The 26,772-nt window shown below is 43.8% G+C and overlaps 1 long non-coding RNA gene across 1 annotated transcript in view; it reads left to right on the forward strand.

Annotated features, from left to right (window-relative positions):
- Positions 1-26,772, forward strand: part of LOC309645432 — a 32,634-nt gene continuing 5,862 nt past the window's right edge. Inside the window, exon 1 of the long non-coding RNA XR_014254887.1 lies at positions 1-25,160. This is a non-coding gene — a long non-coding RNA (uncharacterized lncRNA). The remainder of the gene's footprint in view (positions 25,161-26,772) is intronic.

Genomic DNA, 26,772 nt, shown 5'->3' on the forward strand with positions numbered 1-26,772 from the left:
GAAACAGAAACACAGCACAGGGGAGAAGCAGATAGAATCCCCAGATGATGGTGAACGGACATCCTAGGATGACAGCTGTGCACCAGAGTGGGTAACAGGTTAGATTCCAGCAGGTCTGAAGGCTCCAGGGAGATTTCTTTAAGAAGGTGAACACATAGATTTTCTGAGGCATTAGAAGGAGTTGAGAGGATACTTGCACCACTGACAAAGAGTTTAGAGTTGAACTGATAACAAATACTGAGAAAATTAGGTCAGCTTGAGCGGGGTCAGAGAACAAGACAATAATCAACTTTAAAAAAAAACAAAACTGGGACTTCCCTGGTGGCGCAGTGGTTAAGAATCTGCCTGGGGCTTCCCTGGTGACGTACTGGTTGAGAATCTGCCTGCCAATGCAGGGGACACGGGTTCGAGCCCTGGTCTGGGAAGATCCCACATGCCGCGGAGCAACTAGGCCCGTGCACCACAACTACTGAGCCTGTGCTCTAGAGCCTGTGCTCCGCAACAAGAGAGGCCGCGATAGTGAGAGGCCCACGCACCGCAATGAAGAGTGGCCCCCGCTTGCCGCAACTAGAGAAAGCCCTTGCACAGAAAAGAAGACCCAACACAGCTAAAAATAAATAAATAATAAAAATAATAAAAATAAAGGAATTCCTTTAAAAAAAAAAAAAAGAATCTGCCTGCCAATGCAGGGGACACGGGTTCGAGCCGTGGTCCAGGAAGATCCCACATGTCGTGGAGCAACTAAGTCCGGGTGCCACAACTACTGAGCCTGCGCTCTAGAGCCCGCGCTCCTCAACAAGAGAAGCAACCGCAGTGAGAAGCCCGCGCACCGCAACGAAGAGTAGCCCCCGCTCGCAACTGGAGGAAGCCTGCGTGCAGCAACAAAGACCCAACGCAGCCAAAAACAAAATAAATAAACTAAAAAAGCAAAACAAAACAAACAAACAACAACACAAAAAAACGCTGTGGGGAAAAGCAAAAGGACATCATAGTTTACCATGGTGCTCAGTGGTGAATGTCACAATTATGTAATTAGTAAATATTGATCTCACCAAAATTACCATATACCTATCACGAGAGGATGGGGGAGTGGGAAGGGTATACACATATGTGCTGGGGCCAAGTGTAGGGAAGGAAAGAGAGCAGAACCCTCATATCCTAGAGTGGGAAAGCAGATTATTCTGAAAACTGAAAAATTTAGAAGTGGCAATCAATAGAAGCATGTTATTTAGAGACATGGAATTAAATATAAAAAATTTAGCTTAAAGTAGTCGAAGTCGTTGCCTTTGGGGAGGGGGAAATGGGAGGAAGAAGTGAAGTGGGGACTTCTGCTTTTAGAAAATTTGACTTTTTAATTCATGTGCATGTATAACCTTGATAAAATAAAATCTAAAACCAAAAAATAAAAAAGGACAGGCATACCATATATTAAAATGTTGTTTTGATAATAGCTATCTCTGCATTGTGGACCATGGATAATTTTCCCCCTTTTTCTTACTTGTCATTATTTTAATAATTTTTGTCTGCAAATAACATATGGCATAAAGTGAGAAAAAAATATTTTTTAAAGGGAGAAAGAAAAAAAGGTCTGCCCAGGGGCAGCCTGGAAACCAGTGTTTCCATCTGTCACCAGGTCTCAAAGTGGGGACAGTGAAAAGGATACAAAGGTGAAGCAGGGTGGGCGGGGAAGGAAGAATTGACAGAGCTTGGTGACTCACAGAATAGGGAGGTGAGACAGTGTCACAGAGAGAGATATCAAAATAACCATGGCCTTGACTTCCTGTTTTTAAATAAATATGACAAGCTGGCATATTTCTAGGTTGTGAAAGATGACTGAATGTTCCTAGTCACAGCACAGTGTCAAAGGGTGTTACTTATCAATACATTTTATGCTTCTACTTTTACTCACCTGCTATTTACTTTACATGGCAGTCCAAGTGATCCTTTTTAAGCATTCATCGGATCACGTTATTCTTTTGCTCAAAACCATCCCATGGCCCCTCATTTTACTGTGAACAAAACCCAAGGTCCTCTTAGTTATCTACAGTGCCCAGTTTGGTCTGCTTCTTGCCCCTGCAGTGGTCTCTGACCTCTTGTACCTTTTCCTCTGCACCCCAACTCAGTGGGCTTCAACTCATTGAATGTGGCAAGCTCATCCTCAGGTCAGCACCTTTGCACATACTGATCCTTCATCTCCCTTCCTCTAGATATTTATATAGTACCTCCTAGTCATAATTCAGGTTCCATCACAAATGTCACTTCCTCAGAGGGGCCTTCAGGAACCACTCTGCCCACTTACCCCAGCCAGCTACTATCTCTTGTAACATTTTACTTTCTTGTCTTCAATGCACATATCACCATGTGAAATTATCCTGGTTTTCTCTTTTTAAAATGTTTTAAAATTATTGTTGAGATATAATTCATTTAACATAAAACCCAGCATTCAAAAGTATACAATTCAATGGCTTTTAATCTATTTATTATGTTGTACAACCATCACCACTGTCTGATTCCCAAACGTTTCCATCACCCCAACAAGAAACCCTGTACCTGTTAGCAGTCATTCTCCCCTCCCCCCATCCCTGGCAGTAGAAACCAACCTACTTTCTGTCTCTATGGATTAACTATTCTGAACATTTCATATAAATAGAATCATATACGTGGCCTTTTTGTGTCTAGCTTCTTTCACTTGGCATAATATTCTGTTTCTTATAAAAATTTGCTTCCTTATTATCTATCATCCCCTTTAGACTCTCAGAAGCTCTAATACCTAGAATAGTGCCAGTATAAGTCATTAAATTTGGATTAAGCACCTATCATGTGTTATACACACAGTAGCACAAAAAATCCTCTCCAAGGAAACTCTCTCTAATCTTTATTTTTTCCTAAGTAGTCTTCAAGTCTCCCCTCATGCATCCCCAAGGAGGGTGATGGGCCAAGGCTTAGTGGGCTGGTTTGGGGAAGTCTCCCCCTTCTTGGCCCAGCAGACATGATCCAGCTATCTCCAGAAAGGGAAACCTCACACCAGCACAGAGGCCCCAACCAAGACTGAAACAAAAGATAAGTCCCAACTGAGCACCAGTTACTAAGGGGTTTCCCTGTCCCTTTGGTTCTTATTAAAGACAAATCTGAGTGACAGTTAAGATATTCACCTTAAATAAAAAGTGGAAGGGACCATGGGACAAGGAATATGGGAAGCATCTAATTGCACAGAGAATAGCCTCCACGACCAACAAGCAAGGAAATCAGGACCTCAGTCCTACAACCACAAGGAACTGAATTCTGCCAACAACCTAAATGAGCCTGGAAGTGGATTCTTCCCAGAGCCTCCAGATAAGGATTTAGACAGACTGCTGTCTAGACTTCAGCCTGTGAGACCCTGAGCATGGAACACAGCAGAGCCTGCATGGACTTAGGACCTAAGAACTCTGAGCTGGATGTAGTTTAAAAGAAAAAAAAAAAAAAAGATATTCACCTTGCTGCCTGCAGTCCGCCACTAAATGCAGGCTTGCTCTGAGGACTCCAGGGCTGGTTGGATCACTTGGGCCAGCTGGTAGACCTAGAAGCCCATTAGAATAGGAGTTAAGAAACCAGATGCTGGAGTCAAATTTCCTGAGTCCAAACCCCAGCACCGCCACTTACTACCTCTGTCACCTTGGGCAAGTTACCCTCCCCATGCCTCAGTTTCCCCAGTATGCATTTCAGAGTATTATTTTTAGATTAAATGAACTAATATTCATGAAGTCTTAGAATGACGCCAGGTACATATTTAGATGTTTCTCAAATTAAAGTAACCCCTCCCCAGATAATATATGTATGCCTAACGGGGGCGACTGCTTCCAAGTGATGCTGCACTACTTTTTTTGCTTCTCCTGGGTTGGAAATACTGGTTGTTGTGACATCTAACCACAGTTTTGTTTTTTGTTTTTTTTGTTTGTTTGTTTGTTTTTAACCTCATTTAAAGACCAAAAGGGTAATTCCTCTCTGTTTCCTAAGAGGAGAAAAGTGGAAACATTCCAATTATTCGTTAATGGAAGAGTAAATGCAGACACTGAAAATGACTCACATGTATGGATATTAACTTAGGAAAGGACCTGTGCTCTGCCTTGGCAATGTAGTATAGCGGTTAAGGTCATGGACCTTGAAGGCAGACCACCTATGTCTGAATCCCAGCTTGACTACCTATGGCTGTATGACGCTGGCTAAAACACTTAACCTCTCTGGGTCTCAGTTTCCCCATCTGTAAGGTAGGGTTAATAATAGTGCTTATCATACAGAACTATTGTTAGGATAAAATGAAGTAATACATCGAGAGCAACTAGCACAAGCATTGTAAGTATTCATTAAGCCTTAGCTGTTACTGTTTAATTAAAAAAAAAAAAAAGCACAAATGGACTTTAGGATTTAAACATACTTCTATGCATTGAAAAAAATCTGAGATAATTTATAAACTGCTCTAAAATTATAACTGTTTTTCACTCTCTTCTTCATGCTTTTCTGTATTGTCTGAAAACAATTTTTCATAATAATAAGCCAATACTACTTTTGTAACCAGAAAAAAAAATTTTAAGTTAATTCCATTTGGGGGTGGGGGAATTAATAAACAACTCCACCCTCCACTGCAGAGGCAATCAATGAGTTATTTGCCTGTCCTTGCCTTTTGTGTTTGAGGACTGTTTTTGCCTGGGAAATTCTTGCTAGAACACGAAGTTACCCTTGTTTGCTTAACTTCTCTGTCTGTGAATCAGCCTGTTAAAGGCTGGGGGGGCTCTCCTTCCCCCTGCCTGACTTTGTTGCAGGGGAGGAGGTACTGACTCACGAAACCCCCGGTTCATCTGGCCGTTTACTTCACTCACAGTCATTCAACAGGATTGGGAAACAAACATGGCCCATCCAATCAACAGAATTCCATGGTTCGTCTCAAAGATCGAGACACATTCATATCTATTACCCTGGAAAGATGTTTGTGATCACACCACTCAGTGAAAATAAACAAACCAACTACAGAATGATATTTATTCAACAAGTAGGTATTGAATTCTTAGCCACTCTGTTCGAGGCACTAGGGACACAGCAGTGGTGAGCAGAGAAAAACCCCTGCCCTGGTAGAGCAGAAATTCTGGAAGAAGAGAAAGAGAGCACAAGAAAACAAAGTTAATTTAGGTAATGAAAATTGCTGTGATGCTGAAACAGGAGGGAAGGGGGAAGGGCACAACATTGTAAAGAATAACATAGCCTGAGGACAGGACAGAAACTGATTAGAACCAAACAGGTCCAAGATGGCAGATGAATCAACTTCCACTAGACCTTGAGCCTCAGTATATGCTCATTGCAACACATCAGCAAGCGAAATGATACACCCACAGGCGCCATGACAGTTCCAAGGCCGACCATAAAGGTCAAAAAGTGGGCAGTGACCCAATTCCTGGGAATCTCCACTCCCTTCCCCAAAAGAGCTGGAATAATCCTCCCACTCATTAGCCTATGAAATTACCCACCCCTATAAAAACTGACAACCCCATACTCTGGTGCCACTCTTGCCTTCTGAGATGGGCCACGCTCTGTCTGTGGAGTGTGTTTCTCTCTAAATAAATCCACTTCTTATCTATCACTTTGTCTCTCACTGAATTTTTTCTGTGATGAGACATCAAGAACCTGAACTTCATTAAGTCCTGAAAAGAGGTGTGTGATCTCAATTAAAAGACCGTGGGTTTTGGCTGGGTTCAAGTCCCAGCGTGTGGGTTCAAGTCCCAATCTGAGGTCCATGGTTTTAATGCAAGAGAGTGGGAGGGAGGCAGAGCTACTTAGATAGGGTGGTCATGGAGGGCCTCTCTAAGGAGGTGGTGTTTGAGTTGAAAACATACAGTGTGATTCCACTTTTGTAAAACATATTCCTCTATGTGTGTGTATATGTCTGTTTACTATAAACATAGAGGAAAAGTCCAGAGAGATACTCATCAGAATATTTCCGCTTTTAACTCCAGATATTTCTGGAGTTCTGTTCTATGCATTGGACTGGGAAAAATTCTCAAGACACTAAGCTGATTCGGGCAGGTATGGTCCTGCCCTCAGAGGACTATCTCCTTTTCTGATTCCCCACATCAGCCGAACTGGGCTGGACTCCAAACTCATCATTGCAAGTAACAGAACCTCAAACTAGTTTAAAGGAGAATTTATTGGCTCACATAAGGAAAAGTCCAGCGATATAATTGGTTCAGGCACGGCTGTATTCAGGAGCTCAACATTGTCAACAGGACTGTGTCTCTCTTCAGCTCCCATCTCTGCTTTCCCTTCTGTTGGCTTCACTCTCAGGCAGGCCCTTCCCATGAGGTGACCAAGACATCTTCAGCTTCTGTCCTCCCAGCTCAGCGATCCTAGGGAGAAAAGAGCACCCCTTTCCCTGGCAACACCAGCAGAGTTCCAGAGCTGCCTGTCATTGGTTCACTTTGGATCACATGCTTTCCCTGAGCCAGTCACATTGGCTTGAGGGATGCTGGAATGCAGGTGAGGATAATGCATCCACTCCCGGAGCCAAAAGGGAGTCTCCCTCACCTGGACCACATCTACTGAGGAGGGGAAAAGACCACCCAAGTTGCTACTGGGAAGGCCAAAAAAAAAAAAAAAAAAAAAAATGCATGATTAACTTTTTGCCACACAGTAATGATGCGGGATAGGAACACTTACCATTTCCATTTTACAGAGTAGATTTGAAGCTTAGCAGCTTTCATAAGACCACACAGCTAAGAAGTGGAGGAACTGGTGTTTAATCGAAGTCTGTCTGATGCCAAAGCCCCCAAATGAGGATCATGATGTTGATAATTATTGTAATAAGAACTACTATTAGTTGAGCACCTACGGAGTGCTAGGTTTTGCAAGCACGATCTCATTTTATTCCCCCTGCAACCCTTTGAGGCAGGTGTAGCGGACAGTTGTAGTTGACTCCTTGATATCCATTCCAGCTCAGCCACAGGCCTGGGACCCATTTAATGTAAGCCAATCATGGGAATTGCATCCCCTTGCCAGAGATTGGTTTGGGAATGGGCATGTGACCCAAGTCTGGCCAATGAGAAGTGAGGAGACGTTTGCCAGAGGCTTCTTGGAAAGTTCTTCCTCACTTTCAGGAGAGGGTCTGGAAGTGACCCTCTTTTCCTATTGAACATGAAAGAGAATGCCTGTAGCCCTGATAGCTCTTGACAGTCATCCTACGATGACGAGGAGAACCAGCCTTAGGCGGAAACCGACACTGTGGATGGAAGAACAGAGAGACGGAAAGAACCTGAGTCCTTGATGATATCATTAGGTTGCTAGAACTACCTCTGTCCTACAGGTGGCCTGACCTGGACGTCCTGTGAGGGAAGCAGGATAGCCTGTTCTAGTTAAGCCAATTTGTGTTTTATTGGCTCCTTTTTTCTAGCAAAAGACATGCTAATAGACTTAGTATGGATTTTTAAATCTTTATTTCACGGATGGGGAAACTGAAGCTCAGAGAGACCAAGTGAGTTGCTCAAGGTCACACAGCAAGCCAGGCTTTAATCCAGGGTTTGTCTGATTCCAGACTCATCTCACAGTGTGGTTTCCCCACAGTAGTAGCCGTCCTTCTGCTAGATATTTTTTGAGCACCATGACGCTGAATCCTCCTAACTGCCCTGTGAAGTAAGTGCTTTTATTATCCCCCCTTCTTTTTTAAATTATTTGCTTTATTTTTAAATTTTATTTATTTATTTATTTATTTATGGCTGTGTTGGGTCTTCGTTTCTGTGCGAGGGCTTTCTCTAGTTGCGGCAAGTGGGGGCCACTCTTCATCGCGGTGCGCGGGCCTCTCACTATCGCCGCCTCTCTTGTTGTGGGGCACAGGCTCCAGACGCGCAGGCTCAGCAATTGTGGCTCTCAGGCCTAGTCGCTCTGCGGCATGTGGGATCTTCCCAGACCAGGGCTCGAACCCGTGTCCCCTGCATTGGCAGGCAGTTTCTCAACCACTGCGCCACCGGGAAAGCCCCTATTATCCCCATTTTGCAGATCAGAAACATTCACAAGGGAGGGGAGGTTGTTTAGCAGAGAGGCTTTTGGATCTGAGGCTTTCCTTTCGGGTTTATGATTCAGAGCCAAGGGCAGATAATAGTCAAGTGGAAGGGGACAAGAGTGGGATTGGGGAGTAAGGAAATTCTGAAGGTTGCAAAATGCTAGGGTCTTATTTCAACCCTGCTGAAGTATTGAGCCAGGAGGATTGGGAAATAGAACCCCAGAAACTCATTTGTCCTCTCAGGATTGGCTCTTAATTAATTTTAAATTTGGGTTAAAAAAATTCATGTAGGGAATACATCACCATTTTAGAAAAAAATTGGAAATATAGGCACATAGTAAGATAACATAATTTTAAAATCTTACCAATACTCCAGCTGTATAGTTGTTGACAATTATGCTTAATCCCTTCATGCCTCTATTTCCTCTACATGGGGAGTCAGGACAGCCTTTCTGAGGTGGTAGCATTTGAGCCAAGGCAGGAAGGATGAGATGGAGCCACCACTGGAAGAGTGTTCCCGGCAGAGGGAATAGCATATGCAAAGGCCCTGAGGTGGGAGTGAAGTTGGCTGACTGAAGGGATGGGACGATGGCCAGTGGGGTTCATGAGAAACAAGGGAAGGGGGAGTCGAAGGAGATGAGGTCAGGGAGGTAGACTAGAGTCAGATCACAAGAGGGGGAAATGGTTTTGGGGACAGGGAGCTGCTCATGTGCCCAAAACACAGATGATCAGCCAGTAATCCAAGCAGAAGTTTTATTAATTAGCATCAGGCTTCTGAGAGGAAGGGCAGGTGAGAGACACTACCAGTTAGTCGGTACATTTTTACCAAGTGTCTACTCTGTGCCAGGCCCTGCCTGGAGTTCTGGCTTCCAGGAACATTTGCTTTGAAGATCAGAAATTCAGGGGCAGCCAAGTCTATAAAGAGTCATTTTTCCAAAGAGGACAACTGACTGGCCAACAAATGGATGGCAAGAGCCTCAAAGTCCCTCCGAAGCAGGCAAAATGCAGGTTAACACAGTTAGAGACATTTCACAGCTGTGGACTGGCAACAACTTGAAAACCAAAACCCAGCAGACTGTAGAGGAGTGGATAACAGCTCAGGCTCTGGAACCAGCTTCCTCGGCTTGGTACCATGCTCTGCCATTCCTAGCTGGGTGATTTGGAACTAGTTACTTCACCTCCCTGTGCCGCCATTTCTCTATCTGTCGAATGGGGATGACAATTGTCTTTAACTCAAAGTTTCTTAGGAGGGTTACATGAGCTATTTCATGTTAAATGTTGAGAAAGGTGCTTGGCACAGACTTAGCGCCATATGTGATGGTGGTATTATTATTGGTGAGGAAGTGGGAAACAGCAACTTTCATACACAGCAGTTTGGCATTTGAAAGGCATGCAACCTGTGACCAGCAATCCCACTTCCAGGTATTCACCGTAGAGAAGCTCTCACACCTGTAAGGATGGATAGCTTCACCCATAATAGGCCAAAAGTGGTATCGACAGTATAGGTGTCAGCGGGTGAGTGGATATTATAAACTGTGACATATCCCCATAAAGGAATATCATTGAGCAGCAAAAATGAATAAACTAGATCTAAAGAGGTCTTAAAAATATAATGTCGAATGAAAAAAGAAACTTTCAGAAGTAAACTCTTAGTATGATAGCATTTATGTAAATATTAAAGTCACAAAACAACATTATATGTATAGTAATACCAGGGGTGATATTGAAATATGACCTGGGCACCAACCGATCAGAGCAGAGGCTGACCATGTGGACCCCAGCGGGTGGTCCAGAAGTGGCTTCTCCATGCTCACTAGCACCTCCCAGCCTCCCCACCCCTGTTCCGTCAATTCTATTGCTTATTAGCTCTGTGATGTCAGGCAAGTTGATTAATCTCTCTGGGCATCAGCTTTTTCATCTGTAACATGGGAACAATAGTTGCAAAAGCTAATACATACACAGTTCCCCATGTGCCAAACCCTCATTACAATCCTCATAGTAACTGTTTGTGGTAAATTCTATTATTACTCCCATTGTGTATAAATGGAAACTGAGGCATAGAGAGGCAGAGAAACTTATGGTCATGGTCCGTAGAACTTAACCTATAGGATTATTGCAAATATATAGTAAATAATACATGTTAAGAGCTTAGGAAAAGGTTTAGCACTGAATAAGTGCTCAGTAAATATTAACAGTTATTTTTACGTCACTGCCCTGCTCAAAAGTCTTCAGTGGTTCACCATTGCCCTTAGGAGACAGTTTGAACTCCTCAACATGGGCTACAAGGTCATGGCCTTTTCCCTTCCCACCTCTCTATCTCATTCCCCTGTTTCCCCCTGTTCTCTATTCTCCAGTCAACTTTCCTTCTCTCAATTCCACCCATACCTCTCACCTTCCCTGCCACTGGGCCTTTGCACATCTTTTCCCTTGCCTGAAATGCTGTTTCCTCCTGCTCTTATTTTACCTGGTTAGCCTCTAAACACCTTCACAGTCATATACAGTGACACCTCTTTCAGGAGACCCTGTAGGAATCAGTTAGGTTCTCCTGGTCTGTGTTCTCATAACTTTAAAAAAATGTCCCTTAAGTAATGCTTATCCCTCCTGGAATTAACTCTTTAGTGTTGGTCTCCCCCTCTCAACAGTGAGCTCTTGGAAAGCAGGGAACTTCTCTGACTTTATCACTGTTGATGGCCTGTGGCAGGCATTACAGACTGGCTCACTCAACACTTGTCCCAATCCCCTTGTAATGTGGCTTCTTGTACTGTAACAGCTAGAAAGTGAAAAACTAGATTTCCCAGACTTCCTTGAAGCAGGAGTGATTCATGTGGTCCAGTTTCCCCTGGTAAGCCTTAGAGGCAAAAACAAGCTGTGGGGATGCCAAGTGGTAGAATCTTCTGGCAAGCACAACGGTGGAGATATCTGGTCCTTCTAGGGAATAGTAGTGGAGTTGTAGCTGCCAGCCCCTAGCTCCCTAAGTCCTGAGCAGGTGGCAGAGGCAACAGAGATGTTTCTGTTGGAATAGTTCAGCAGTGAAGTTTTTTGTTTCTCCTGGCTTTGATGCTCCTGGCTACAGTGGGGTTATTTAGCATCTGTGGTACCGCCTAATACCTTTAATAAATCCTTTGTTCCTTAAGCTGGCTCTAGTTGATTCTGTTGTTTGCAATTTAAAATGCCTTGTGCACGCACTCAATAAATTTCGGATGAATGAATGATGACCTCTTAGGAACCTCCCTGTTCCCACTGCTTTTATCCCCAAGTGGTAACATCACAAGCCCTAGACGGTTACCTTTCTTTCAAAGGTCAGGGACGGGAAGATGACGTGGAATGTTTTATCACTGGCAGGCCTTGTAGATGAAAGAGAGTCCTAGGGAGGAACTGGGGCTGTCTCCTAGGGCTGCCGGGGGAGCTGGCTGGGGCCTTGGAATGATTGGGCTTGGAGAAAGGATGTTGTGTGAGGGAGTGGGAGCGGGCAGGGTGGGTCACCGAGCTGTCCCGGGGCCATCGGGGCAGGGATTCTCTTATTGGGGCCCACCATATGTCAGTGCATGTACTGCTTTTCAGCTGAAAAGCATGTTAGAAAAATATAGTTATGAGCCAAAGATTTTCTAAGGAAGCTTAAACTGCATGTCAGCCAGAGCACTTTTGGCTGTGAGTGACAGAAAAACCGATCTTAGGAAATGCTTAGGTTGGGTTCCTGCAGAAGCAGATCTGAGACAAGGATTTGTGAGCAAGTAGTTCATTTGGGAGATGATTCTGGGAAGCGCTGGTGGAGGAAGTGGTAAGTGAGATGGGGAAGGGAAAGAAGCCAATATAAGGGGGGGTCACTGAGCAGGTAGTCACTTTGGGCGACTGAGGCTCAGCCCCATCATGGGGCTCTGGGACACAGAGCAGAACACAATTCAGAACTGCCCACTCAGTGGGCAAGGGAGTCGGGGTATTTATCCACCGACTCCTGTCAGTCGTTGGGGAGGGTGAACCCCCCCACCCCAGCATTCTCAGTCTGTTTGTACTAAATGCTCATGGGGGACAAAGCCCTCAGACAGAGAGCACAGGGGCTGGGAATTGGCAGCCATAAGGTCGTTGAGCATCAAAACAATGATTGCCAAGGGGGTATGGGCAGAGGATCAGCATCATCTGCTACAGTGACTTAAGCCAAAAAAAAAAAAAAAAAAAAGAAAATTTGGCTCATGGAGAATAACATGTCCCGGGATATGCTGGCTTCACATACAGCTAAATTCAGGGGCTCATAAGTTATCAGGACTCAGTCTCTCTCTTACTCTCTCAATAGTGGCCACCTTTGAGCTTCAGGCTCTCTTCATACTGGTCTAGCTCAGCAGAAAGTAAACAGTGCTTTCCCAATGACTCCAGAAAAAAACCTGAGGGTTGACTCATTGGTCCACTTGGGGCCCATGCCTATCCCTGAACCAGTCCCTGTGGGCAGAGAGATGAGGTATTGATTGCCTGCTTTAGGGCATTTGTACTCCCTTGGAGCCAAGGATGGAATTAGCCCCATATGTTTCATATGGACAGGGAGTAAGGAAGGGGGCTCCCAGGGAAATCGGAGTGCTGATACCAGAGGATGGGGAATTGGATACCGAGTAGATAAAACCAAGAGGACAGATGTAGTCCAAGCTCCCCATGTGTAGATGAGAACCAGCACCCCAGATAGGGGAAGGGACTTGCCCAAGGTAATTCAGTTAGACAACAGCAACCTAGCTTCCTGTCTTAACCCAGCATCTTTCCACCAGGAGCCGGTGGCCTCTCAGTAAATCGGGTTGGTTTACCCAGTGCAAACCCTTTATATCCTCCCATCCTAGCTTCTTCTCTCGATCCATGAGAGCCGTGTGTGACTCTAACACATATCTTCCTGCTTTTATTAAATAAATATTTAATCCCCCATTTCCCAGGCAGAGAAACTGAGCGTTTTTAAAAAATAGTGTTAATTCAGCAGTTAGCAAGCTTTTTCTGTAAAGGGTCAAATAGTAAATCTTTTAGGCTTTGTAGGCCACTTAAGTCCTCTGTTGCATATTCCTTTCCTCCTCCTCTTTTTTCTTCTCTACCTATTCCTTCTCATTTCTTCAGCCCTTTAAAAATGTTAAAACCATTTTCAGCTGCAAGGGCCAACAGGCCACAGTTTGCCAATTCCCAGTATAATGAAAGAACATAAGACTTGGTGTCCCAGAGGGTGGACTCTGGTGCTGATTTAGAGCAAATCCCTTCGGCTCTGAGCCTCAGCCCCTGAACCATGGAGGAGAGACCATACTCCCTCTCTCTTGATGCTGATCTAAGAAATAAAGATTATGAACATAAGGTACTATATATTAAAGTACAAAGTAAGACCCCAAATAACCATGGCTTAACAAGGGAAAAGTTGTTTTTGTAATTGAGATAAAATACACATAACGCAAAATTCACCGTTTTAACCACTCAAAAATGTATACTTCAGTGAAGAGAGCAGTTTTTAATTTCTTTTTTAAATCTACCTTGGATCTGAGGGGGTATGAGTGCTCCAGGGCCAGGATGGCGCCATGGAGTGGGGGCCTAGGCTCCTACCTTGTTGCTCCTCCATCCCTAGAGGGGCATCCTTGTCCACATGGTCCAAGAAGGCTCCCCAACACCATGTCTGTCATTTCAGCCAGCTGGAAGGGAACAGTGAGGGGAAGAACATTGCCCATTCCTTGTGAAGGCCAGGACCCAGAAGTGGGTCCAGGGGATATGTAGGGGAGGAGCTTTCCATTAGCTACAACTTAGTCGCATGACTCCACCTTGCTGCGAAGAAGCCTGGGATATGTGGTAAAGCTGTGGGAAGCTGTGTGTCCAGCTAAGAATCAGGTGTTCTCTTACTAGGAAAGAGGGGCAGGAACAGATATTGGGGGGAATCATTCATAATCTTTGCCCAAAGCATCTGGCTCAGAGAGGCTCTACAAAAGATAACTGCTATTGTTGTTGTCTCTTCTTTGAAAAACTCTGTAGGTGTATTTGAAAGATATACATAAATACTGGATACTGATACCACCCTGCATTGGATTTTGGAATCAGTACAGTAGGGTTTAAGTCTCTATTTTCATGCCTTCCTAGGCTATGTGATCTCTCCGAATCCTGTTTTCATCAGTCAAGCAGGGATAAAGGCATATTATTCATGCAGGGGCTGGGAAAATCAATGGACATAAAGCTCATGCACAATGTCCAGCCCAAAGGGGGTGCTCAGTAAAGGGTCATTTTATTGATAAGAAATGTGCATGATAGGTAAGAACATGAGCTCAGAGATCAAGCAGACCTGGGTTCAAATGTAGACTCTTCTACTTCCTAGCTGGGCAAACTATTTAACCTGGCTGTCCCTCAGTGCCCTCATCTGTGAAATGGGAGCAGTAACAGCTCCAGCCCACTAGATGTGTTTCAGGCTCCAAGGAATTGCTGGCACATTGAAACCAGCAGCAAGGTGAGTTATTATTAGGTCCCCTTTCCCAGTTTGAGCTTGTGGAGGAAGAGGCAGGGTCAAAAAGCTGATGCTGCAAGCTTAATGTTGTGCAAAGAAGTCATACATGAAAGAATTAATGCTGTATTGTGCCAACACACGAAGTTCAAAACAGGTAAAAATAACCATTGGTGTTGGAAATCAGGGTAATGGTTACCATTCAGGGTGTCAATAGAGGCTGGAAGGAGGCTTCTAGGGGACTAGAAAAGTTCTGTTCCTTGGTCTGGGGGCTAGTTACCCTAGTGTGTTGCCTCTGTGAAAATGTATTGAGCTGTCACTTGTGTATGTGCACTTTTCTGTATGTATGTTACACTTCAATAAAAATTTCCCTCCAAAAAATAGTTGTAATCTATTAGAAAGCCGGCAGTGGCTGAGGGGCCGAGGGGCACAGGTCGGGGCATCCTTCCTTGTCAGCCACCACAGTTTCTGTTTCAGCTCGAGGTACAGGCATCAGCTTCCCCTCCAAATGCTAAGCTTGGTGTCTACCACTGGAGCCTCTGGCCACAAAGTTCCCCTTGCCCTGTGATGTGGCCTGATTACCACATCCGGGTCCAGTCTGGTGCCAGCCAGCCTGACTGCCCATGTTATCAGCTCCTGGACCGTGGGAGAGACTTGTTTAGACAGGGGAACTTCCATAAGTCACCGGAACAGCAGCCTCATTTCATTGATCTTACAGCTGGGATTAGTGCTGTTCAGTCTTCATTTCATTAATCCAGACACTGTGTATGCAGCTCTCGACAAGGTTTGTGGTTGGTACAAAGATGTTTCATTCATTCATACAATAAATATTAATTAAGCACCTATGAGGCACTGTGCTGGGCACTGGGGATGCCTCTGTGTAGAAAACAGACATGGTCCCTGCTTTCCTGGAGCTGACTTATTAGTGGAGGGAGATAGACAATAAATAAACAAATAAATATATAGTATGTTAGATGGTGATGGACGCTATGGAGAAAAATTAAGCAGAGATGGAGACACAGAGTGTAAGACAAGTTTGGGGGCGGGGTTTGCAATTTTTAACAGTGTTCAGGGAATGCCTCCCTGAGAAGGTGACGTTTAAGCAAAGACTTGAAGAAGAGGGAGTGGGCCAGGTGAGGATGTAAGGAAAGAACGTTCCAGCCAGAAAGGAGAGTAGGGCGCTGAGGTAAGAGAAATTGCAGGGAACCAGATCCCCTGCCTTGGGGGTCAGGGTAAGGATTTTGACTTTTACTCTAAGTGAGAAGGAAGCCATGGGGGGATTTGAGCAGAGAAGGGACATGATCTGATTCTACCTTAATGCTGGCTGCTGTTTTGAGAGTAAGTTATTGAGAAAAAAGGTGAAAGCAAGGAGACCAGTGAGGAGGCTGCTGCAGTAATCTGGGTGAGAGATGATAGTAGCTTGGCCCGAGATGGTATCAACAGAGGAGTATGGATGCTGGATGTGTTTTGAAAGTAGTGCCAAAAAAATTGCTGATGATTGAATGAAGGGGGTGGTGAGAGGCAGAAAGGAATCCAAGATGGAGCTCACATTTTTGGCCTGAGCAAATAGAGAGATGAAGGAGACATTAACTAAGATGGTTAGAAACATGATGGGGCAGTTTGGGTGGGGAGAAAGTCAGGAGCGGGATTTGGGGCATATCCATTTTGAGATGGCTGTCAGATCTCTAAGTGTATATGTGGAAGGGGCAGGTAGAGATCTGGCCCTGAGGTTCAGGACAGAGGTCTGGGCTGAAGCCATCCATTCAGGGAAGTCAGTGTTTAGATAGTATTTCAAGGCAGGAGATTAGATTGGAGAAGGTATTCGAGGACTAAGCTGTGGGGCACATCCAACACGATCAAGGTCAGAGAGACAGGGAGAAAACCAGCAAAGGAATTGAGCAGGAGCAACCATCATTAAAATAAAATTATTCACCATTATTAAAATAATAACTACCCTTGGAAAAGATTGTATCAAGGTGGAATGCACTCCAAGATAAATTTTTACAAAAAAATAAACAAATCCTAAATGCAGAAATGTATATACTTACGTGAGTAAAAATATATATAGTATTTTAAAACCGTCATAGATTGGTTTAGGCAAAAATCATCAATGAATGCTAATCTGAGGGCTTGGAGAAATTTATGAGGAACAAAATATTTCGTTGGTCTTCACTTGTCCCCCCAGTAGATTCCTTATTAGTTTCAAGGAGAACTAGTATACCTTCACCAGGAAATCAAAATCGACATCAGCAAGGAGGGGCAGATGGACATCATGTTTCTCCAAATGTGATTCCCTGAGAAAGATACAACATCACTTAAGCCATATTTCAGCCAGGGATGCATAACTTAAATCACACTGGGGCAGACTGTATTTTCCAAAGATGGTCACACCAATATGTGTCCCATCTCAAATACTTTTCTAATGAAGTGACATCAACATGTCTTGTCTAGAGGTGGAGTCCAGGTTCCTTGGCCTTGATCCTGAGCAGAACATTGTAACTTCTTCAACTGATAGAATTCAGTGAAGGTGCCACTACATGACCTCCAAGCCTAGGTCATAAAAGGCAATATGGCTTCCTCCATTCTCTCTGTCTCTCACTTGGATGCTTGCCCATCTGTCCCAGCCAGCATATTGTGAGGAAGCTCAGGGCACATGGAGAGGCCTGGTATAGGTGTTCTAACCAACAGCCCCAGCTAAACCCCAGCCAGCAGCCAGCATCAACTGCCAGATATAGGAATGAATGAGCCTTCAGATAATTCCAGCCCCTAACCTTTGAGTGTTCCAGCTGAGGGCCCGGATGTAAGTCTTCTTTACTACCCCCTTTCTGAATTTCCGTCCTTTCAGAATTTGGGGTAATCTGTTACACAGCAATGTTAAGAGAACAAATCTCAAGTGAGGAACATTCTATGCAAAAACTGGCCTGCTTTCTTCAAAAGTGTTAATGTCATAAAAGACAAAGAAAAGCTAAGGAATCATTCCAAATGAAAGAAAACTAAGGAGACATAATAACTAAATGCAAAACATGGTCTTGAACTGGATCCTGTACTTGAGGGGAAAAAAAAGTGCTGTAAAGGATGTTATTGTAACAACTGACAAAATCGGAATATGGATGGTAGATTAAAGTATTATATTAAGGTAAATTTCGTGAATTTGGTAACCGTGCTTAGTTACACAAAATAATATCCTGTTCTTAGGAAAGATATGTTGAAATATTAAGGGGTACATGGAGCATGATGTTTGTAATCTATTCTCAAATGGTTTCAAAAAATAAATATTAGTAATCCATAAATATATTCACATGAAGAAAGAGAAGATGATAAAACAAATGTGGCAAAATATTAAAAATTGGTGAATCTGGGTAAAGGGCGTACTGGAATTCTCTGAATTATTCTTACAGCATTTCTATAAATTTGAAACTGTCTCGCAACCTGTAATTGTGGTTGCGTCTGGGGTGGAAAAAGGAACATGGAGGAAGGAGCCCCACTTTTTTAACCCTTCTGTAGTTTTTGGAAGTATTACCTGGTTAAATAAATAACTAAAAAGTGAAAAGTAACTAAAGTTCATTTATTAGACACATGTTCTAGGCACTGTGTTACTACTTACGTGCTCCAGACCATTCTCATTTATTCCTCACAACTATGCCCATTGCACGGAGGAGAAAACTTAGTCTCCAAGAAGGGAGGTGATTCACCCAAGGCAGAACTCAGAACCAGGAGTTAACCCAGGTCAGTCTCATCTCAGAGGCGTCAGTTGGGCAGGATCTTCATTGTTTAAAGGAAGAAAAAAAAAGCATCTGGCTCTCACTGTGCGGGTGTGGATTGTCCATTGTGAAGATTAATAAGGGGTGTAGCCATTTGACCAATTAGTCATTCAACAAACATTTATTGAAAAATCTTTATTGGGCTGAAAGGCAGATTGACTGTGATTTACGAGTACTGGGCGGTATTAGGAGTTCTAGAGTGTTCTGGGGTGAGTGAGGGGCAGCCAGGGTACAATCGGGAAGTATTTCTGTGTAAACTGCCTGAAGAGATTCCAGAGGAAGGGGTCTTGACTCTCCAAGTATCCAATAATTTGAGGTGAGTTATATTTTTTCCTTGTCAATAAATACTTTCTTACCTATTTCATATTTATAGTTTGTGTTCTTTTTCTAAAATTGCATGAACTTCAAAACCCATAACCACTAAGAATCGAAGAGCGATCTCACAGTCTCGGGGGGTTGAGCAGTTACAACACAGTGGCAGGTACACTGCTGGGGGAAGTAGAGGTACCATAAGTAGCCCTGATCCAGTCACTCAGAAGTGCCCAGGCTGTCCTTCCCATTTCCTCACAGTTGCCCCCAAACTCCTGTTTGACCAGCAATTGATATTTTTATCATCTACTTTCTTGCTGTCCCAAAAGTGACACGGGTAACTGGCGATGGCTCTGTAGCACGTGTGTGATAGTATCAGATAATATACTGAATACTTGTCTGCTAGGCACCCCCCGGTCTGAATTTACTGAATTCATCTCATTTAAGCCTCAGAATAGTCCTATGAGGTACACACTATTATTATTTCCATTTTACAGACGAAGACATTGAGGCATGGAAAGGTTAAGTACTTTGCCCAGGTCACAGTGGCATGTGGAGGAAACAGGAATCAAACTTGGGCAGTGTAGTGTTGCCCAACACTGTGGGCATCTGCGGCTCATACCCGCCCAGAATCCCAACTTTCCTTTGGGGATTCACCCACTTCCACTTTGGACCATGTGGTTTGGGTGAAGCTGACCATGCCCCTTGGCTCTGGGGTAGGTCATGTCATCAGTCCTGGCCCATCAAAGCTAGCCATGGAGATTAATTCAAAGGCGACCCCAGCCAGGTCAATGGGAACCCTCCCTCAAAACCTTTATTAAAACTAGGTGAAAAAAAGTACTCCCCAGGGTGGCGGGGATGGTAAGAGAGAAGCAGCCTAGAGCTACTGAGACCTTCTTTGTCACCTGCTTGAGAAGGAAGGCAATACAGGCAAATCTGAGCATGACAAAGCCCCACTGACATTGCTTGAGTCCTGGATCCAGCCATACCTGAAATGCCTGTGGGCTTTTCCATTAAGTGAGCTAATATATTCTGTCCCCCTCCCCCCTTTTGTTGGCTCAGTTAAGCACATAGTAGGAGCAGATGTTCAAACAGCAGTTGTGGTTGCTGTCATAGTCACAGGTCCATCCCCTTACTTCTTTTTTAAAACTTTCTTTAACAGCTTTATTGAGATATATATAATTCACATACCACATAATTCACCCATTTATGGTATCCAGTTCAATGGTTTTTAATATATTCAGAGCCATGCTGCCATCTCCATAATTTTAGAATATTTTTATCACCCTAAAAAGAAATCTCGTATCCATTATTAGTCACTACCCATTTCCTTCCAATCCCCCCACACCACCCCAGACCTAGGCAACCACTAATCTAACTTCTGTTTCTATACATTTGCCTATTCTGGACATTTCATATAAACGAAATCATATACTATGTGCTCCTTTGGGTCTTTCCCTTAGCACATTTTCAGGGTTCATCCATGCTGTAGCATGTGCCATTACTTCATTCCTTTTTATTGCTGAGTAAGATTCCCTTGTAAGGGTATATCACATTTTTTTTAAACATCTTTATTGGAGTATAATTGCTTTATAATGGTGTGTTAGTTTCTGCTGTATAACAAAGTGAATCAGCTATACATATACATATATCCCCATATCTCTTCTCTCTTGCGTCTCCCTCCCTCCCACCCTCCCAATCCCACCCCTGTAGGTGGTCACAAAGCACTGAGCTGATCTCCCTGTGCTATGCGGCTACTTCCCACTAGCTATCTATTTTACATTTGGTAGTGTAGATATGTCCATGCCACTCTCTCACTTTGTCCCAGCTTACCCTTCCCCTTCCCTGTGTCCTCAAGTCCATTCTCTAATAGGTCTGTGTCTTTATTCCCGTCCTGCCCCTAGGTTCTTCATGACCATTTTTTTTTTTAGATTCTATATATAGGTGTTAGCATATGGTATTTGTTTTTCTCTTTCTGACTTACTTCACTCTGTATGACAGACTCTAGGTCCATCCACCTCACTACAAATAACTCAATTTCGTTTCTTTTTATGGCTGAGTAATATTCCATTGTATACATGTGCCACATCTTCTATATCCATTCGTCTGTTGATGGGCATTTAGGTTGCTTCCATGTCCTGGCTATTGTAAATAGAGCTGCAATGAACATTGTGGTACATGACTCTTTTTGAATTATGGTTTTCTCAGGGTATATGCCCAGTAGTGGGATTGCTGGGTTGTATGGTAGTTCTATTTTTAGTTTTTTAAGGAACCTCCATACTGTTCTGCATAGTGGCTGTATCAATTTACATTCCCACCAACAGTGCAAGAGGGTTCTCTTTTCTCCACACCCTCTCCAGCCTTTGTTGTTTGTAGATTTTTTGATGATGACCAATCTGACTGGTGTGAAGTGATATCTCATTGTAGTTTTGATTTGCATTTCTCTAATGATTAATGATGTTGAGCATTCTTTCATGTGTTTGTTGGCAATCTGTATATCTTCTTTGGAGAAATGTCTATTTAAGTCTTCTGCCCATTTTTGGATTGGGTTGTTTGTTTTTTTGATATTGAGTTGCATGAGCTACTTGTAAATTTTGGAGATTAATCCTTTGTCAGTTTCTTCATTTGCAAATATTTTCTCCCATTCTGAGGGTTGTCGTTTCGTCTTGTTTATGGTTTCCTTTGCTGTGCAAAAGCTTTTAAGTTTCATTAGGTCCCATTTGTTTATTTTTGTTTTTATTTCCATTTCTCTAGGTGGTGGGTCAAAAAGGACCTTGCTGTGATTTATGTCATAGAGTGTTCTGCCTATGTTTTTCTCTAAGAGTTTTATAGTGTCTGGCCTTACATTTAGATCTTTAATCCATTTTGAGTTTATTTTTGTGTATGGTGTTAGGGAGTGTTCTAATTTCATTCTTTTACATGTAGCTGTCCAGTTTTCCCAGCACCACTTATTGAAGAGGCTGTCTTTTCTCCATTGTATATTCTTGCCTCCTTTATCAAAAATAAGGTGACCATACGTGCGTGGGTTTATCCCTGGGCTTTCTATCCTGTTCCATTGATCTATATTTCTGTTTTTGTGCCAGTACCATACTGTCTTGGTTACTGTAGCTTTGTAGTATAGTCTGAAGCCAGGGAGCCTAATTCGTCCAGCTCCGTTTTTCTTTCTCAAGATTGCTTTGGCTGTTCGGGGTCTTTTGTGTTTCCATACAAATTGTGAAATTTTTTGTTCTAGTTCTGTGAAAAAGGTATATCACATTTTATTTATCCATTCATCAGTTGTTGAGCATTTGGGTTGCTTCTACTCTTGGCTATAATAATAATGCTGCTATGAACCTATGTGTACACGTTTTTGTGTGGGTGTATGTTTTCCGTTCTTGGGCATATTCCTGGGAGTGGAATGGCTGGGTGATACGGTAATGCTATGTTTAACCTTTATTATTATTAGTTTTTATTGGAGTATAGTTGCTTTACAATGTTGTGTTAGTTTCTCCTGTACAGCAAAAAGAATCAGTTATACATGTACATATAGCCACTCTTTTTTAGATTCCCTTCCCATTTAGGTCACCACAGAGCACTGAGTAGAGTTCCCTGTGCTATACAGTAGGTTCTCATTAGTTATCCATTTTATATAAGGTAGTGTATATATGTCAATCCCAATCTCCCAATTCATCCCATCCCCCTTCCCCCCCTTGGTAACCATAAATTTGTTTTCTACATTTGTGACTCTATTTCTGCTTTGCAAATAAGTTCATCTGTGCCATTTTTCTAGATTCCACATATAAGCGATATTATACAATATTTGTCTTTCTCTTTCTGACTTACTTCACTCTGTATGATAATCTCTAGGTCCATCCATGTCGCTGCAAATGGCATTACTTCCTTCTTTTTATATGTTTAACATTTTGAGGAACTACCAAACTGTTTTTTGAAAGTGGCTGTACCATTTAACATTCCCACCAGCAATGTATGAGCCCCCCTCCCCCACCTTACTTTTGCTGTGTAACTCTGGCAAGTTGTTTCAATTCTCTGGGCCTCAGTTTTCCATATTTGAAATGGGGACACACCATTGTGAGGATTAAAAAGAGATCATGCATATGAGATTTAGGGCAAATCTCTTAAGTTCTGGGCCTCAGTTCTCATTTGTGAAATGGGAATAGCAAAAGCATTTCCTTCATAGGGTTTTTCTGAGGAGGAAAGGAGACAGCTGCTAGAGAACAGGACACAATCAATACAAGGTGGCTGTACCCCTAGTTACAATGTGATTCCCTCTCTCCAACTGAGCAAAACTCGCCTGCACATCTGTGTGCTATGCACTGGACTGTGTATGTATCAATGCTCCCTTGATTTTCTTTCTTTTTTTTTAAATTAATTAATTAATTAATTTGTTTGTTTTTATTTTTGGCTGTGTTGGGTCTTCGTTGCTGCGCGCGGGCTTTCTCTAGTTGCGGTGAGCAGGGGCTACTCTTCGTTGCGGTGCGCGGGCTTCTCATTGCGGTGGCTTCTCTTGTTGAGCAGCACGGGCTCTAGGCACACGGGCTTCAGTAGTTTTGGCACGCGAGCTCAGTAGTTGTGACGCATGGGCTTAGTTGCTCCGCGGCATGTGGGATATTCCCGGGCCAGGGCTTGAACCCGTTTTCCCTGCACTGGCAGGTGGATTCTTAACCACTGAGCCACCAGGGAAGCCCCTCCCTTGATTTTCCAGTTGGAATTCCTTTGCCTTGCGCAACCCTGGAAGATCTGTGGTCTAATCGTTGATAATTGGCTGACATTCCGGAACCCACAGAGTGTTTCAGTGGGGTGACATGATCTGCTGATGAATGACACATCCCCTTAGATATAGAAGCTGCCAAGCTTGAAGCAGGAAAGTGTGAAAACCCCATGACTGAGTCATGATCCCTGGAGTGGGATGGGGGTGGGGAGGTGGGGGAAGGAGTGGGAGGGGGCTGGATAAAATCGCAGTTCCCTAAAGGCATCTGGCCTTTCTCTCTGATCTCATCTCTTCCTGTCCCTCCTCCTACAGTAGCCATCAGTCAGAGTAAATCCCTCACATTTTCTGGAACAAGCAGTGCTCTCCAGACCTTCGCGCATGCTGTTCCCTCTGCCAGGAGCACCCTTTCTGCTCCTTACCTCCCCGTCACCTCTCATAGTCCAGTTCATCCTTGGGTTTTCAGATTAGAGGTCAACTTCTCCAGGAAGCTTTCTGCAGTGGGGATCTTTTATCTTGCCTATGCAACGTTTGTTTCCTCTGGATCAGAAAACAGCATCTCAATTTTCCTTTGGGGAGCCACTGCCTCCCCAGCTCTTATCCATGGGGTTCAGATATGGGCCCCTGGCTCCGCGGGTGAGCCTGGCCAATGAGCATATCCCATTCCCCTGGCCACAGTGATTGGCTCCTGGATGGGCACGTCATTCCAGTGAGGCCAATGAGACTCACTGGAGTTTTGTTGGAATTGTTGAGAGAGAGGATCTCCCTTCCCACTGGGGTTGCCAGTTACAAGAATTAAGCAAGCTTGGAGTTGCTTCTGGCCATCTTTGGCACCATGTGCAGAAAGCCTGTCTGAAAGCAAATCCAAAACAGAGGAAAGCAGAGCTGAAAGGCGGAGAGAGAGATGAAAGAAGAGACAGAGACATATATTTTTTGACATTGTTTGAGTCCCTGGAGTCATGCCTCAAGGCAGTTTTACATCTTGATTTCTTACAACTCAGTAAGTCATCCTCTCCCACTTTTATTTCACTAGTTTGGTGGGTATTCTTTCACTTGCAACATAAATACACCTGACTAATACTCCCTGATTCCATACACACCCTTGAGCTGGGATGGATACCCTTTCTGGGCTCTCCCACAGCTCCGTTTCTTCCATTTTCATTGCATTTAATAGATTGTATTATAATGATCTCTTTGTTCGGTTGTATCCCCCACGAGACTCAAGGAGCAGTTGTGCCTTGTTTACTGCGGTATCTCTAGCACCTAGCCACACCCAGCACATAATAGCACCTCAATAGATTCAATTTTCATTCCTTTTTTAAAAATTACAGACTAATTCATAGTAGCATATATACACATACACAAAATGATTCTATAATTTTCTATGGGTCTGTATGGAAATGCACAAAAGAAGTTTGGAAAGCTACCACCCATGCATCATGGTGTAAGTTACCTTGCATCATGGTGGTCACAGGGAGAATGTACTTATGTATCACTCATTATTAAAAATTAACTAAAAACGAAGCTTAAACAAAAGCGGCACAGGCTCTTTGTAATAACGAATGCAAACAATTCAAAAGTGTATAGTTAAAAGCGAGAGTTACCTAGCCTCTCCCAATTAATATTTGTTGAATGCAGGAATAAATGTCACAACTATAAATAGTTGATGAATGAATGATTAAATAAGAAAACATTTCCTTCCAGAGAGACCTCAATTCAAGGTGACCTCCCTGCCGCCGCCCCCAGCCCAGCCCCTAAGAGGCCAGCTGCTTTCCCTGAAAGTCTGGGCCTTGGGCCAAGGTTTTATTTCTTTCTGGACTGGGCCCTTGTCTGGGAGTCCTTTTTCCCCGGAGCCTTGTAGAATGACTCACAGGGTTTTTTGTGGACAGAGTCCCCTAGTGACCAGAGGGTCACCTCCTATTCTTCAAGCAGGTGGGTTCTGTGTAGACTTCCCAGGGACTGGGTTGGTGAAGGACAGGGGGTTCCTGAGTAACTGTGTGACCAGTGGCTGAATGCTGTTCCCTAGGAAACAGCCACCAGTAGACAGTCCCCAGTTGTAACAGGCTGTGTGGAGAGACTGATGGCCCAGGCAGTGGGCCCGAGGTCCAGTCCTGCCAGCTGACTTGTGGTGGGCCCTTTCCCATCCATGAAGTGAGGGAGGTATGCGGTGGACACTGGTGGTGCCCAGCTAATAACAGTCCTGCGCCTTCTTTCCTGCTCGCAGACCCTCAGTGCGGGCGGTGGGGGAAGGGACTGGATTGCCATGTGTTTAAGGGGAAGGTTGGGCCTCTCCCCGTCCCCAATCCCCAATGTTTCTGTGTCCAAGTGAGTGTGCACACACACGTGTATCTTCGTGTACACACACACACACACGCACACACACGAATCTTAAATAGTCCAAGAGAATCATTTTAAGGCCGTAACATCCACTTGCTAGTAATGGGTTTAGCGTGTCATAACACCTTCGGTGTGGTTTTAGACAAGTCACTTATTCTCTTTGTGCCTCAGTTTCTTCTTTAAAATGAGAAGAGTTCTTACTTTCCAATGTTTGTTGTGGGCCTTAAAATTAAGCCAGCTAAAGGACCCAACGTCCAGCAGGAGTTAGAGTAACAGTTCTTAGACAAACACTGTTGGCTTAATTCCCCGTTTGAGGACTTTTTGTTCTTTTCGTAGGTGACAGCTAGTGACAATGACTTTATTAACTCCATTTGCTAGTCCTACTTGGAATATGTATGAATTATTATGTTAAAGGCGCATTTTGTTCAATGAGCAAGGTGATCTCATAACATTGGCGGTGCATATGAGGAGAAATCTCTAAGGACAGAGGATGTAGGTGGTGAAATATGGAGATTTACTTGTGTCTGGAAATTGCTGATGTCTGGAAAGCCATCCTGTGGGAAATACGGAACGCTGGCCCCTTCTCTACAGTTCCAGATGCAGTGGGGCCTCTGTTAACAAGAATTTTATCAGTTGAAGAATTTGGGAAACCGTGGTTTTAGAGATTCATTCTAATCCCTGATTTTGCCCTTTACCATCTGGGCAAGTCATCCTATTTCCATAAGCCCTGGATTCCTCATCTGTAAAATGGTAATGATATAACCAACCTCAGTGGTTTGTAGTAAGAGTTAACAGTGGTTCCCAGCTGGGAGTGATTTTGTCCCCCAGAGGACATGTGGCTGTCTAGAGACATTTTTGGTTGTCATAACTGGATTGGTGACAGGAGGGTGCCACTGGCATCTAGTGGGTAGAGGCCAGGGGTGCTGCTAAACGTCCTACAGTGCACAGTATAGCCTCCGCTACAGATAATTATCTGGTCCCAAATGTCAACAGTGCTGAGGCTGAGAAGCTCCAGGTTAAGTGTGTTAATGGGGCTACAGAGGGTGTAGGCCAAGAAGACTTTTTTAATTGCCTTAGAACAAACAAAGCTGCCCATAACATAAAGGCCTTCCCCCAGTCCGGTAAAGCAGAGTTAAGTGCGGGGTGTAGATAAGGTTGGAGAGCCAGAGAGAGCTCCACTGTTCCGTGTGAGCTGTGGTGGGGAGAG

Source organism: Balaenoptera physalus (assembly GCF_965194825.1).
Source record: "Balaenoptera physalus genome assembly, chromosome: 16".
In the NCBI taxonomy this organism is placed as follows: Eukaryota; Metazoa; Chordata; class Mammalia; order Artiodactyla; family Balaenopteridae; genus Balaenoptera; species Balaenoptera physalus.